Source organism: Urocitellus parryii, chromosome 4 (genome assembly GCF_045843805.1).
Source record: "Urocitellus parryii isolate mUroPar1 chromosome 4, mUroPar1.hap1, whole genome shotgun sequence".
Taxonomy (NCBI): Eukaryota; Metazoa; Chordata; class Mammalia; order Rodentia; family Sciuridae; genus Urocitellus; species Urocitellus parryii.
In genome coordinates this window covers 50,287,553-50,301,736 of record NC_135534.1, presented here as the reverse complement: position 1 = coordinate 50,301,736, position 14,184 = coordinate 50,287,553, and the positions used below count along the sequence as shown (strand labels likewise).

The 14,184-nt window shown below is 47.3% G+C and overlaps 1 protein-coding gene across 7 annotated transcripts in view; it reads left to right on the top strand.

Moving 5' to 3' along the window:
• Positions 1 to 14,184, top strand: part of Bmal1 (basic helix-loop-helix ARNT like 1) — a 101,075-nt gene that overhangs the window by 53,660 nt on the left and 33,231 nt on the right. For 4 of the 7 annotated variants that reach the window (XM_026395877.1, XM_026395876.2, XM_026395875.1 and 1 more), the window contains exon 3: positions 12,141 to 12,269. The gene's annotated coding sequence lies outside the window, so the exon portion shown is untranslated. Of the gene's footprint in view, positions 1 to 1,262; positions 1,318 to 6,513; positions 6,583 to 12,140; positions 12,277 to 14,184 lie in introns of those variants that run through there. The other 3 variants (XM_026395873.2, XM_026395874.2, XM_026395872.2) reach the window with 3 other exon arrangements.

Genomic DNA, 14,184 nt, shown 5'->3' with positions numbered 1-14,184 from the left:
CTGCTTGTGTTCCACTGAGCATCTGCCTTGTATTGCTTCATGAGAGGTTTGGGTCTGGATTTGGTTGGAGCTTGTTTTCTTGCAGAAAGGATGTCTCTCCTTCCCCTGTACAGAGCTCTGGAGTCCATCAGACCTGGGTTTCAACCCTGTCTCTCCCCATCATGAGCTGAACAATCGCATGTGGTTCCCTGGTCTCTCAGAATTAATTCTTCGAGAACTAAATGAAACATCCCTCACCTGCACAAAATAATAGCCAGGTGTGTGATTTCTGCTGCTACAGTTTTGGTGTTATTTTTGTTGTGACCCTGCACTGAATATTTTTTCAGAAAAAGATTATCTCCAGGGACACTGCTACATCGATGTTCATAGCAGCTCAATTCACAATAGCAAGACTGTGGAATCAGCCTAGATGCCCTTCAATAGATGAATGGATAAAAAAAATGTGGCATTTATACACTATGGAGTATTACTCTGCATTAAAAAATGACAAAATCATAGAATTTGGAGGGAAATGGATGGCATTAGAGCAGATTATGCTAAGTGAAGCTAGTCAGTCTTTAAAAAACAAATACCAAATGACTCCTTTGATATAAGGGGAGTAAACAAGGACAGAGTAGGGACGAAGAGCTTGAGAAGAAGATTTACATTAAACAGGGATGAGAGGTGGGAGGGAAAGGGAGTGAGAAGGGAAATCGCATGGAAATGGAAGGCGATCCTCAGGGTTATACAAAATGACATATAAGAGGAAAGGAGGGGTAAGACAAGATAATACAAATTGAAGAAATGATTTACAGTAGAAGGGGTAGAGAGAGAAAAGGGGAGGGGAGGGGAGGGGAGGGGAGATAGTAGAGAATAGGACAGACAGCAGAATGCATCAGACACTAGAAAGGCAATATGTCAATCAATGGAAGGGTAACTGATGTGATTCAGCAATCTGTATACGGGGTAAAAGTGGGAGTTCATGACCCACTTGAATCAAACCGTGTAATATGATGTATTAAGAACTATGTAATGTTTTGAACGACCAATAATAAAAAAAAAAAAAAGAAAAAGATTATCTCACACTATACAACTAAGGTTTGTTCAGATCCTAAAGCCTGAAAACTTGCCTGCAGTAACCAAAGCTCAGAAAAACCAAGCGAAATCACTTAAGTTTTTATTATTATTATTTCTCATGTAGGAAAAAGATACATGAAAGGAAACAAGCCGTTTCCCTTTTATTTAAGAGGAATCTCTAGGACTGTTCCTGGAGTCAGGACACACTCAGACCAGCATCTTCGACCTGGGGCACAGGAAGACCCTGAGACACATCACAAGGTGAATCATCTTGCTCACACTGTGCTTGCCAGGGCAGGCCAGTGGACAAGTCCATTTGAGAAAGGGTTTCAGTAGTTCAGGGTGGAAACAGAAAGCATTATCTGGTTAATCTTTAAGTTATTTCCTTAAACACATCTTCCATATCACCAGTGCTCTGGATCATTCATGTGGTTTTTGCTGGTTTTGGCAGCCTGGCACTGTGGGAAGGAGGGATGGGTGTGAGCCTGCCCTGCCCTCTTTGTCCCACTGGGACAATTTTTCTTTTATTTGCTGAGTCACTGAAGCAACAAAGCATGTGTAGAGACACTGGGCTCTGGAGTTGGGCCTACCTGAGTTCCAAACCCTGTTCTGCCCCCTCCCAGCTGTGCCATCTTGGACAAGTTGCTTCACCTCCCTGACTCATGTCGTTTTCTACACAGAGTTAATAACAGTGCGTTTCCCAGAAGGCCATTTAAGGATGTAATGAGATATGTCTCGGCTAGCACTGTCCTGGGCACCCGTTTGTTGCCCAGTAAGCAGGAAGTGGTCCAAGTTCTGCAACTGCAAAGGGCCAAGTGTCTCCTGTCCACCTCCACTTGGCAGCAGCACAGTCTGCAGGGTGACCCAAACTTCTCACAGCCGTCTCCACCTAGCACATCCCAAACCAGGGGCTCCTGCTTGGATGGTGGAGGACAAAAAGGCCCCTCTTCCTCCAGCATCACGCGGGCTTGCTCCCAGTGAGTGGATTTTTCACTCCCAGAGGCTGTGCATTTCACAGACTGGGTGTCACCCCCAGGTCTAGACAGTCAGGAAATCCCCACGGTTGTTCCCTCAGCCCACCAGGGCTGCTCAGCCTGACTCCTTACCCCCACATCCCTCCATCAGCACAACCCCTGCAGGTACATCTTGGATTCAGCCCCTCTCTGCTGGTGCTGAGGCTGAGCTGCATCTCCTCATTCTCGACTCTGACAGTTGTCTCCTAACTCATCTGCCCCACCTTCATACACACACACACACACACACACACACACACTCACTCACTGTCTCCTCTCACCACAGCAGCAGTCAGACTGAAAACCTGAGTGGGACCAGGTACTCCGCTCAGAGCCCAAGCTGGTCCTCACAGGGCTCTGCCAGGCCCTCCCTGGCCCTGTGATTGCTCCTGCCTCCTCAGCTCTCCCTCTCACCCGTTGCTGTCCTGGGCCTCGGCCCCACGGCCCTCTGTCTGCAAACACCTGCATCTTCCTCTTGCCTCCTCACACCTTGCCACTTCCGGACCTTCCTGGTTGTCCTTGTCCCTGTTGCCCAGCACTGTCGTTGGTTATTGCCTTGGCTTGCCATCCTCACCAGCATGTGTATCAAATGAGGACAAGGACTTTTGTCCCCCCACCCCATCTCCAGTGCAGCCATGGAGAACAGTGCCTGGCACTTGGTTCTCTCAGCAAATATTTGTTAAGAGATTAGCGAGTGATCGTGGGCCAGCACGCTAACAGTGTCTTCATTATTACAAAATCTTCTCAAATTGAAATTTGGCTGCCACATGCAGTTTGTGGTGGAAATTTACTCAAATTACCAATCCTTTCACCATAGACCTGGCACTGGGTTGCTTTAAAACTTGGGGGTGATGGGACACAAGGTGCCCCCAGTGCTGCTCAGCCTGTGTGGCTATTGTCACCCCACAGCCCCCTTTCACTCTGGTGGTGCAGCCCCACCCTGGCAGCAGCTGTCAGTGCTCCCTCCTGTGGGCTCCATCTCCATAGGGAAATCACCGTCCTTTGCTTTCTCCATCTCGTCTCCCTGAGCAACCCAAAATTCTGTTATTCATCACCGCTGACGTAACTTCCTCATTATCCCAGTCCAAGCTTCCCTAAAGGATATTTCTCTCTCTCTCTCTCTCTCTCTCTCTCTCTCTCTCTCTCTCTGTAAAACAAAAGGGTTGGGTTGACTAATTCCATTCACCTTTCAAATTGTTAGGAGCCCCCAGAGCTTCCTGCTGCAGAACGCTGGCCTCAGGAGTGTCCTTCAGCCCTCTCCCCAACTCCTCTCCTCAACCTGCCTTGCCAACTCTTCAATTTTAAGTTCCTCATGCCCCCTGTGGACCCCCTGTCCTCACCATCTGTGAGCTGCTTCCTCCCTAAGTTTCATGTCTGGATTTGCATCTTTGGCACCAACTCTCCCACAGCCTCCTGCCTCTCCTTTTTAACCAGCATGGGGGCGTCCATTTAGTGACCATGGTTGGCTAAACATGCCAAGCGCTTTTCATCATTCCATCTTCCCAACAACTCATGGAGGGAAAGGTAATTGCAGCTCCTAGAGAGTCACCTGACTTGCCCAGGACACACAGCCATTAAGTGGCAGAGCTCAGATTGGAACCCAGCTGGGATTACACTGCTCACCACCCCATCCCACTGCTCCTCATGTACCCAGAGTCCTCGAATTCTTTTGTCCATATTGCCCCCTGGTGTTCCTGATCTGGGGGGGAGAATCCACTAGCCCAAGGTGCCAGGAAGGCTACACCCCTAGGCATCCAACCCTGGATCTGCACCTGGGCCCGACCTCACCTGAGGCCCTACTGCTTGGCAGTACCCTCCTATACTTCTTCCTGGCCTGTTCTCAGGGCCTGTCCCCTCTTTATAATTGACCTAGAGGTGAATGCCTTGCAGATGGGACCCTTCAGTATTCCTTTTCTCCACTGCTGAATAGTTTTCCTACTTTCCCCATGTTCTCCGAGGTGTGTGCCTTTCTTCTAAGTCTTGAACCCTCCTTGGTCCACCCACTGCTGCCCACCCTAGCTTATCCGCAGCTCCCACCCAGAAACAGAGCACACTTCAGGGGCCCTCCTAACCTGCTCTCTCTCACACCAGCATCTCCCCTTTGCCACTAAACAACAGCAGTGCATTCTTCTGTTTTCCTTTAGAACAAGATACTGGTGTTTTTCAGAATTTTCTTCAACTTGAGGCAATAAGTTTTTGGTGAAAAGACTGATCTTCCCAGAGTCTTTAGGACCAGGTTGTCTTTTCTTAATCTAGCATTTAAAAGCAAAAACAAACAAAAAACAGAAAACAGAGTCAGGCTTATGTGTCTTCAATTAACAGGTCCTAGAGTATGACATGTCAATCCTTTTTGGTGTTGAACAGGTTTGTTCCTGTGCACTCTTTGGATGCAGGGGCATGATGAAGCTGAGGGTCAGGAAAAGAGCTTTTGCCTTGTGTGGCTCCTTCCCACTAAGATGGCAGGGCAGAAGGAATGTGGCAGAAATCTCAACCATCCAGCCAAGTCCTCTAGCCCCAAATGCAATCATTTGTCTGATGTGATACAGAAATGTGTACGTCTCCTCATGCCAGGCCCTGGCTGGGCACCGGGGTACAGAAGAGAGTGAGGCCTGACCCCTGCTCAGGAGGGGCTACACCTGGGATCTGTCTTTGTAGCTTCAGATCCATTGTCATCCTCCAGGTAATGCAGACAAACCCCAGGGCCCAGGCTGGAGGGAAGACTCTTAGAGAAGAGCCCTGATTCCAGATGCCTGGGGAACGGGCTGAGTGTATCAGGTGCTGAGAGGCAGGGGTGACACCTGACCCAAGAGCAAGCATGGGGCAGAGACTCTTCAGAGAAAAGTGGAACAGGAACCTCAGAGCTTGGGCTGTTTCAGAGGAGCCAGTAAAGACATCAGCAGGGAGAGGGAGGCAGGGTCCCAGAAGAGAAGACCTTTAATCCTGAATGGCTTTGCAGAGCTGAGTTCCTCTCAGTGTGCCACATTGATCCCTTGGCCATTAGATCAAAAAATGTGTGTATGTGTACACTTGGGGAATGAGAAACTTGATTGTCTCTGAATGTCACACTCCATAGTTATCTTTGAAGGTCCAGGAAGCCCTGCAGAAAAGGAACCTGACTATTTAATCCAGTTTTCTCCATACTTAGAAGGCCTCTGCTTCCTCCCCACCCACATATCATTAATTCCCATGGAATTAGTGTTCCAAGGAAGACCTTTGGTAAGTGCTGGTTTGAAGAAGTTTGAAATCCCTAGAATTTTGATGGAAGTCATACCATATAGTGGAAAAGTATGGTTTTAATTAAAACCTGGGCTTAAATCCTCAAAATCCTAGAAAATCATCAGTTTTGGTAAAGTTACTTACCTTCTGGGGCTTAGTTTCCTCATCAGTAAAACAGGAGTGATAACATTAGCTATCTTATGAAGCTATTGTGATGGTTAATGAGAGAATCGTAACAGTTCCCACTTACAGAGGGCTTCTCGTAGACTAGACGCCGTGCTAAACACTGTTATATCTCTCTGTTCACATCACTCGGGGCAGGTGATGTTATCATTCTTATTGTACAGGTCAGAGGCTGGGTGTTGTGCCCAGTGTCACACTGCTGGTACATGTTGGACCTAAGAGTTGAATGCTGGGTGAAGTCAGCATTTGAAACCCAACCATCATCTCCCATCAACACGCCCTCAGCCACTGTTGGCTGGAACATACAAGCACTAAGTAGCATCATTGCTTGTTTTAGGATGGTTCCTGGGTGTTGTGCGGGGGCAGGGCGGCAAGGGTTGGTGGTTCCTGAGACTCCATGTCACTCTGAAGTCCTTTTCATCAAACCTGTGAAAAGAGTCATCTCCTTGATTTGATGTCCACAGAGTTGCTTCCATTAGGACCATTGTGTTTGCTCTGCCTTCACTTTGGGCAGCTGCTTAGCTGTCAGTTGAATGGTGACCACTCCCACTTGTACCATCAGTGCGTCTATATCCAGGACCAAGAGTCCTCCCAGAATTCCAGTGGGACCGTAGCTTCTTCTCACTCCTGTACTTCGATGAGAGATGTGGAAAGGTTAAGAAGACATTTCTTTTCTCATTCAGCAAACATCTCTGGAGTTCCTTGCTGGGCTGGGTCCATGTCCTTGGGGAACTTACAGCCTAGCCTATTCCATGATTCGTCATTAGACCTCCGAGTCCCTCTATCTACCCTCTGTGACTGAGGCTGGAACTCTATGGCCTCTCCTCCATCAACTGCATTGTTTGATTCACAGAGTGCCCAGATTCACAAACCCTGTGAGATCTCAACCATCCAGCCAAGTCCTATAGCCCCAAATGCAATCATTTATCTGATTTGTTTGCTTTCAGGGTCCCCAAGCACCTCAAGCTACCAGTAGGATTGGGTATACAAGTGCCACAAATAGGGCTGTCCCCTAAGCCCCCGACACCCTATGCTTCGCTGCCTCCTCTGCTCAGAACACTCTCCTGACATCCCTCCAGTCCATCAAGCAAACACCTGCAACACCTGATCCCAGGTTCGTCTACTCCCTGGTGTCCCTTTTGCTTTCACTGCTGCCCTCCCCACGCACACGCGCGCGCGCGCGCGCGCACACACACACACACACACACACACACACACTCACATACACACATACGCACACGCACACGCCAGCCAGTAAGCTGATTATTTCCTCATCTGTTTGGCTCATGTGTCTTGCACACGCCCCACAGCTAGGAAAAAGCACTCCTTTTTCAAGACCCTTGACTGCCACCTGCTGGAGATTTGTCATAAGGGCTCAACAGATCTCTGCCACTTACAAATGCACAGGACCCTGCTGGAGTGGGGTAGTATGTCCTCACAGTGGCACAGCCCTGCCTGTTGCCTTGCCCGTGCTGTCACATGTTTATATAAACATTCATCTCTCCAGTGGCATTGAGGCCATCTTGAATGTATGGACTGTGGATTTCTCCCTGGGTCCTCATTGCCCTAGCTTCTGCTGATCCTGGTACAAACACCTGTTACCTCAGGTTCAGAACATCCATGTACTTCAAAGCAAGACAACTAAACTGCCCCATGGAGCATCAAGAGGGCCTTGCAAAGGTGACAGAACCCCGCCAGCCTCCTGCCTCTGCTCAGAGGCCACCATCATCTGAACAGATGAGAGCAGCTCAGCCTTCATTCCCTTAGCAAGCTAGGGAGAATGTGACCAAGGCCTCGGCTGGCTCTCTGGTCAAGGAAAGGAAAGCAGTACTTCCAGAGCACGTCCCGCACCCAGGGCCAGTTCCTTGAAAGCTTTGGGAATGCAGAGATGGCAACACATGGCCCCCTAGACAGCCTGGGGTTTGTGGAGAAGTAGACCAGACAGGGTAATCATAGTGTCGATTTACTATTAACCACATTTCTCTAAGCCATGCCCTGTTAGCTGTCAGTCACCCTAGTAACATCATGAGGTTGCACACAGTGTCTTAGCAGAACTCCATCTAAATCACACTGCAGGTGGCACTGGAGGAGAAGAGGAGTTGGGCTTCCATTGGGGTCCCATTTTAAAAAGAGAGGAACCGGGCTGAGTGAGGGCTGACTATTTCCCTCTTTGCCCTGGCTGCCAGCCACCTCAGAGAGAAAATCTATTTGCTCAGTTCCTGCAGTTTTCCTGAACCTGAATTTCTTCTTCTTACAATTTACCCTCATTTCTTCCCCAGGAATGCTTGTTTTTAGTGTTTGTATTTTACTTTTGGGGGTGGTTTTTGGAGACAGGATTGGCAGCAGCATGGTGGTTAGGAGCGTCAGCAGTGAAGCCAAGCATACCAGGGTTTCAATCCCCATGAGCCATTTTAAGCAAGATAACTCCTCCAGTCCTTGCTTCCTCATCTAGAAAGTGGGGGTCAGGACACAGTAAACAGGTTGTCCTGGGTACAGCCCTCTGCTTCAGTCAGCTTTTTGCCACTGTGACTGAAAGACCTGATAGGAACAATTTTAAGAGGAAAAGTTTATTGGGGAACTCAGGGTTTCAGAGGTCTCAGTCCATGGACAGCTGGCTCCATTCCTCAGGAGTCAAGGTGAGGCTAAACCTCATGGTCAAAGAGTGTGGCAGAGGAAAGTAGCTCACATGATGATCAGGAAGCAGACAGAGACAGACTCCACTCACTAGATACAAAATATATTCCCCAAAGTCACGCCCCCAAGACTCACCTCCTCCAGCCACGCCTGTTAATTCACTGACTAGATTAAGGCTCTCATCTCCTCTAAACCTTCTTGCACTGTCTAACAATGAGCTTTTGGGGGATACCTCACATCCAAACTATAACACTTTCCTCCCAAATCAGGCTTGTTCTGGCCCTGGGCTCCTAGTCTTTATTTCCTTCTTTCTATGTGTGTCAGCTACTTTTCAATGAATTGTATAGTGGTTATAACTAAGTGACCAACTATTCCAGTTTTGGTGGACAGAAGAATTTCCTGGGGCAGACTTTCAGTGCTCAAATAGGAAGGTCTGAAGCAAACAGACAAGTTGATCACTGTCTTCAACCATTTGTGATGCTATAGATAAATATCACAGACTGGGTAATTTATAAAGAAAAAAAAATTTGTTTCTCCATTGTTCTGGAAGCTGGGAAGTCTGATAGCAAGGTGCTGGCATATGGTGAGGGCCTTTGTTTTATGTCATCCCATGGTGGAAGGCAGAAGGAAAAGAGAGCAAGAGGCGGCTGAACTGAGTTTTAAAACAAGCCCACTGTTGTAGTAACTAACCCACTTGTGAGGGCAGAGCCCCCATGACCTGGTTACCTCCCACCAGCCCCCTCCTCCCCCTACTGCTGCATTGGAGATTAAATTTCCAACACATGAAGTTTGAGGAACATATTCAAACTGTAGCAGTCACTCTCATAATAGGCAACCTCAACATCTTGGTTGCTGTCTGCCCAGGAGCTTGACTGCTGGGCAGGGGCTGGGGAGGGAGGCTCTGCCTAGGAAACTGCCAGTCTCATGAGGCTGTCACTTCTACTTTTAATCATTGGTCAGAACAGATGGCAAGGCCAGGCCCCACCACCACCACCAGGGTGCAGCACAGAATCTTCCCACAAGATGGAGCAGCTAATCACATGAATGTGAAGGCAGTTGACCCAGGTCCCCTTTCTCTTCCTTCAGCCTATGAGGTGCTGGACCAGGAACCTAGGAAAAGAGACAGGTGTCTGCTCTGGACTGAAGGTCTTGGATGTGGTCGGCTTCTTATACACATGGTGGGGTAGGTTTGGGAAGGGACGGCAGCCTTGCCCTCCCCTGCTCAGGGGAATAGCTGAGTCTTCTTTTGGTACCTACTAGTGCCTTGAGCTTCTCAGCAGCTGTGACATCTCTGCAGGAGCAGAGGGGCTGTAACTCCTCCTCTGGCTTCCTGCTCTTTAGGGTAGATCCCTGAAATCCCTTCCCTGTGTTCAGAAGAGCGGGGACTGAGGTGAGAGAGGCTGCCCCCTGCCCCTGCGTTCTTCCCAGGCGCACTGCACAAGGTCCTCTGTGCCCTGCTTTCTGTCTGTCCAGCAGGCTTCACCACCTGCCCTCCCAACCCCTTTGGGAAGCTCTGATTCAGAAGTGGGCATGCATGTGCCTCCTGACCACAGGCAGGCTCTCCTGAGAGTGTCCTCACTTGTGCCACTTGCACTGCTGCACCATGGTGGCCCTCTGAACCCACTTCCAGCAAGGTTCCCTCTCGCAGGCGCCTAAAGCTTCTGGAGCCCCCTCCTTGACTCAAATCCCTTTTGAAAGTGTAGCTGGGGGTCTTTTGTTTGTTTTGTTTGCAGTGCTGGGGATTGAACCCAGAGCCTCCTGTGCTAGGGAAGTACTTTGACTCTGAGCTACATCCCCAGACATTTCAAAAAGTTTTATTTTGAGACAGGATCTCACTAAGTTGCTGCCTCCAATTTGCAAGCCTACTGCCTCAGCCTCCCAATTAGCTGAGATTATAGGCGTGTGCACCATACTCAGCTTGTTTTGTTTTAATTATTGTTCTTACATCTAAGAACACCTTCTTGAAGGGAAAGAATTTTCTTAAGTGAATGTCAAGTGTCACAGCAGGTTCAGCTTCCTCTCCTTGATTAAGCTCCTAAGAAAGACCTTCTTGACTTTTTTTCTGTACGGATAGTGCCAAAACCTGTGTTAGCATTTATTCTTATAATTTCAATAAAGTAAATTTGAGTATTGAAAAAATTAATCAAAGTAAGACGTTTCAAGTGGAGTTTGGTGCTAGAGACTTAGTAGAACCTTCCTCTGAGTTTCAGGGAAATGGGCAAGGGGATGAGGTATGGGCATGTTCAGTGACTGCCCCTGGAGGGGGAGGCTTTTGTAACTAGGACCCTGCTACAAGAGGATCAGAACTCTCTGCAGGGAGAGAAGTGAAAGGAAAGCAGTTCCCCAATGACAGGAGCTGAAGGGAGCCACACCCACAAACAGGTGCAGCCTACAGAGACGGAAGCCAGTACCCCTGCGACCTCTCAGTGTTAGTATGGCTGGGCTGGGGCAGCAAGGGGAGGTGGGCTGCAGATTGAGCAAGGCCTGAGGGTTCCTGCTGGGGGGTTTGGGAATTATCTGGAAGGCCTGAGAAGGAGCAGCGAGGCCACCGAAATGTTTTAAGTAAGGGTGAGGGTTCCTGTCTCTGAACACAGTGGGCAGATTTGGTACTAGAGAGGGGGCAGCCAACAGAAGCAGTGACAGGAGAGAGGGAGGTGGCTGGACCATCCCTCAGAGGGCTGTGGAGCTCTGGGTGTGGGAGGGAGAAGGAGGATGCCCAGAGAGGTGCTGAGTAGCTGATTTGGGGGCTGGGAATGGCATGCCACTCGGAGAGGGTGGAATTGCACACGTGAAGTCTGGGGACTTTTTAACTGTTTGCCACTTCTTTACCAACTGAGGCTCATGGTCTGGAAGTCCACGGTTTCATGTTATGTTATTTGCACATGTCTAGACTGGAGTCAACAGAGTTGGACTGAAAGATTCTGAATCAGATTGCAAAGAGGACTAAATCAGGAGGGCAGCAGCAGATCTCTTCCTAGTTCTAATCCACTTGAAGATCCAGTAATGATCAAGACAGAGGTCATGCTCCGAAGACTGTAAGAATTACCTGGCAGAATGTGAAATGCCAAAATTTCTGCTTCGGAAGGTCAGGAAAGCCCCATTTAAAGTCTAAATCTTATTTTTTTCAGGCAGAGCAGGCATGGATCAGGAGGACTGGGAGGCCCTTTCTTCCTTCTAGATCAGTTCTTTCCAGATGCAAGAATCTGCCGTGTAGGTCAGAGGGCATGAGGGCCCCTTGTTCTGCAAGAGAGGGATGGAGGGCACCACTGACACTTGGCTGATCTGAGCCCTTTGCAGAATTTCTTTCTGTCTTAGCTTCATGTGTGCTGTGCCCAGACAGGCTTGGGGTTCATGGACATTTTCTTAAACGTATCAGCTGGCTTCCTGTTATTAGTTTCAGATGGCCTTGCTGGCATTTTTTTGTGGCTTAATGTTTTCTGTCATCTTCCTGGCCTTGGGTTCAGGTGACTGCCTTCTCTAATGCAAATGCTGAACAATGTCTTTACCAGTGAATATAGCTCCTGGAAGCCAACCATTCTCCAGCTGTGTGACCTTGGCTAATTTCTTTATCTCTCTGTGCGTCAATCTCTTTGTAAAATGGAGAAAACCATGGTATGTACCTCATTGGTGATTTTCAGGTTTAAATGCATTAATCCACATAAGACAATAAGGATGGTACTTTATGCAAAAGAACACTCTAGTGTTTGCTATTATTACTTAACTCAGTAGGAGAAAAATAAAGCTCAATTACCTTCCTTTCCTTAAGAACATGTCCAAGAATCCATTTTTAGTACTTGGAAGGCATTGTTTTTCACAGAAAATGTCTCCTGCCAGGTTCCTTCATGTATTCGCAGCTTAGGTTTAACAGGGAGCTCAGTATGGCCACGAAGCTGGCCAGTGAGTGCATCTGGAGCGTGGCGATAGACGGGACAGTGAGCCTGTCCTGCAGTAGTCTCCTGACTCTCTGAGCTGATTTTCAAATTCATTTATTCCAAAGTGACCTGTCTGGGTTTTCTTTTCCTGTGGTTGTCCCTGTAGGTTTTTGGAAGAAGTTGACTGCCTGAGAGGAAATTACAAAAACATGAAAATCGCTTTGAGGTGACCGACAAGTTCAGCAGCCCCTTGCTCCTCCCAGGCTGGCTCTGAGGTTGAGAGCTGTAACTTCAGGTAATAAGTAAGTCCCTAACCCCAGCCCCGTGACTGTGATCATTGCTAGCTCGCATTTGCTTGGCTGTTCAAAAATAGGGGGTGGAAGACACCAGTGGCACCTGTGTCTGGCATGTGGCCTAGGAGCCAGGGCTCCGTAAGTCCCCAAGGCCTGGCGGGTGAGTGCTGTGTTCATTCTGAGCCCTGCTTCTGTAAATGTTAACAAGAGAGATGACAATAGTGGCAGCCACTCAACAGGGTCAGTGGTATTAAGTGTAGTTATCAAGTTCTTCCTGAGGGATGAATTAGAGAGAAAGGCCAAGAAATTTCTGAAAATTAACGTTAAAAAGAGGAAAAAGATGCATTCTACTAGATATTAAAATGTATTCTAAAGCCTCCCTCTTAACAATGTGTTACTAAATGGAAAGAACTAAGTCATAAGAACAGAGTAGAAAGTCTAGAAATACATGACAAATCAATAGAAGTAGCATTTTTCAATTATTGGTAAGACGATCTATGGTCTGATAAATAGTATACCCAGAGGGAAATAAGAAATCCTAACTTTAACTAGTATACCAAAATAATTTCCAAACAGATTAAATTTGTAGATAAAAAAATAAAATTAAAAGCTTGGTATGATGGAGTACACCTGTAATCCCAGCAACTTGGGAGACTAAGGAGGATCATAAGTTCAAGGCCAGCTTCAGCAATTTAGCAAGACCCTGCCTCAAAATAAAAAAGGGGGCTGGGGCTGTAGCTCAGTGGTAGAGCGCCTGACTCGAATAATAAAGATATTATGTCCAACTACAACTAAAAATAATTTTTTTAAATTATTTTTTAAAAATTATTATTTTTTTAAAGAGAGAGAGAAAGACAGATTTTTTTTTTTTTTTTTTTTTTTTTTTTTTTTTTTTTTTTAGTTTTCGGTGGACACAACATCTTTATTTTATTTTTTTAATGTGGTGCTGAGGATCGAACCCAGCACCCCGTGCATGCCAGGCAAGCGTGCTACTGCTTGAGCCACATCCCCAGCCCCCATAAAAAATTATTTTTAAAAAATAAAAATAAAAAGGGCTAGAGACAAAGTTCAGCGGTACAGTGCCCCTGGGTTCAATTTTCAATGTTGCAAAAAAGGGAATAAAATTATATAAAAGTATTAGTAGAAAGAGTATTTGTATTAATTTCAGGTAAAACACGTCACTTTGAGCACTACACACAAATATCATAAACACGTTTAAAAGGAAAATAAGTATTTGCAACATCTATGATGAACAAAGGACTAGTGTTCCTAACGTGCACACCCTAACATCACACATTGGCTGATGGGACACTGCTGTGTGCTAACTCTTTGGTGTTCTAGCACCAAAGAGGCAAAGCCAGAAATCAAGCCAAAGTGCTCTCTGGGCACTTTCAGCCTAGTGGAGAGGACAGCCTGTAAAGAAAGGAAGAAGGGAATTGTTGTAGGTGAAGTCTGGATGAGGGCTGGGTTAGGGTGGGGGATGGATTTCAGCAGGGGCAGGTTGGCAGGGCTCATGTTATACGGCTATTCGGGCTTCACTGATGAAGTGACTGAGCAGAAATGGAGAAGGGAAGGCAGCTGAAATCTAAGGTTCAGCAATAGGTTGTGCTGATGAACTAGATGTAGGCTGTGGAAGAAAGGAGTCAGGGAGGCCTCCAGACTTGGGGCCTGATGACCAGTGGGAAGTACCACATACTGACCCAGGAATGGCTGAAAGCTTGGCATGGGAAGAACTGGGGTTTTGGTGGTGGATGTTTCGGTTCTCAGTCTCTGTTGCATATTCAAATGGAGATTGATTGGTTATCAAACCTGGATGGTTGGTTAACAAAGTTGAATTCGGGGCAACCTCCAGGCTGCAGATAGACATTTTTGGAGTTATCAGAGTATGTGTAGTAGTTGAAACCATGACATGAGGCA